This window comes from Herpailurus yagouaroundi, unplaced genomic scaffold, assembly GCF_014898765.1.
Source record: "Herpailurus yagouaroundi ecotype Mexico unplaced genomic scaffold, PumYag 29, whole genome shotgun sequence".
In the NCBI taxonomy this organism is placed as follows: Eukaryota; Metazoa; Chordata; class Mammalia; order Carnivora; family Felidae; genus Herpailurus; species Herpailurus yagouaroundi.
The window spans coordinates 7,788,595-7,790,345 of record NW_024412377.1 but is presented as its reverse complement, the minus strand read 5'-3'; positions in this window follow the sequence as shown (position 1 = coordinate 7,790,345).

Genomic DNA, 1,751 nt, shown 5'->3' with positions numbered 1-1,751 from the left:
AAAACTTTAGGAACCCTCTCATTAAGTGCTTAAGTTGGATGACAAAGACTTGTGCCTACATCCTCAATCAGAAACAATAAAATTCTCTCCCGTGACTGTCTTCATGTTCTTTTGTGTTTTCTCGTTATTGCTGTCTGCACCAGGGACCCTCCTGTGCATCCCTACGACATTCCGTTTCCTTACTGTCACACTTACATGCGCCTGTCTGCCTCTCTTCTCCTTGCTTCTGCCTGGGACTTTCTGAGATCTTCATCCCCGGGGGCTGGCACAGTGTCAGGCACAAAATAATAAATGGCTCCCTAGTGAGTTTCTCCCAAGCCGAGCCTCTTCTCACCTCTCACTTTCCCCAGACAGAGCATGCAGGATCCGCAAGGTCCCTGAACTTCTGAGCTGCCTCCAGTGAGTCGTAGTGATGCAGGGAGGCTGTGAGCCAGTTTAGGTAGCATCTTAGCAGCAGAAGTAGTAACCAGCCTGTGCTGAGTGTTACGTGTGTCAGTGTTTCCCTCCACCCTTCTAAATTCTTGGCTGAGGACCCTCCTACTGCTCACAAAAGACAGACTGACAAGAGAAAAACAAACAGAAGTTTGGTAACACGTATGCCTCCTGTACTTATGGGAGGGACCAAGGAAAACGGAGTAGCTCCCCAAAGTGGCGCAAACCACCACCTTAAATACCAGCTTCGGGGCAAGACTGGTGGAGGCATCACCTCCCAGGCTGCAGTGCTCCTGTTATCCTGGCCCGGCCCTTGGTAAAAGTAATGAAGTCTTAATGATTGGAGACCTCGCCACTGCTCTCAGCTACAAAGTATCTGCGGAGAAATGGGCTGAGACGGCTCGTTTTAGGAGCATTCTTGCAAATACAGATTAGCAAAGTTAGAATTAGCCAGGTTCTGTTGCATCACACAGCAGGACCAGTGCGCCACGGCAGAAAGGAGAACGTAATTATCAGACACACTATTACTCATTTCTGCCTGTCTTCGGGAGTTTGTGGCAGCAACGTGGATAAAATCTCACTCTTCAATACATTTTGCTGGCCCCGTTCCCCTCCATCTCCCAGGGTAGCCAAAACCATATGTCAGTAAAGTTCTCCTAAATCTATGGGATAGCTTTGAGCGTTACTAATTTTACATATGGTTTTCTTTGAAAAGTAGACTTCTCATCCCTTCTAGAGCTGAGTTGTACGGAAACATAAACGCGACTGTATTTATTTCAAGTAAAACGGGAAGTAGACTACTTTTTTTAGTAACTTCACGATAATTGAATTCTTTGTTACATCAATCACTCAAATGTGAGTTAAGGATGCATTTAAAAGATTGTGGGTGATGGTTCTCCCTAAATCATCTCCAGAAGGTTTTTCATGTTACCGAGGCCAGTGTATTGCTAGCAATGAAAGACTAATTTGTCTTTTATTGTATTAAAGCATAAAGCCACAGATTTGCCGAGCTTGCCCCCAGTGTCCTCAACCCAGTCACTGATTAACTCTGGAAGAGTCCAGGGAAGAGGTCTGCCTTCGCTCCTGACATGCCAAGAAAAAGAAAAGAAAAGAAAAAAAAAGACCCTTCTAGTCACTGCATTTTTTTTCAGACGCTTCAAGTCGGGGTGGAACGCAGCATTTCTAAAACACAGTTTAGGTTTCACTTTGCTCTTCGGGACTTTGCTTCGTGCTCTGTGTATGTTCCTTCCATTCAGGACGACGCCCCATGCATTCGTGCTTGGTTCGGGACATCTTTCCCCTTCCCCGCTTGGGGAATC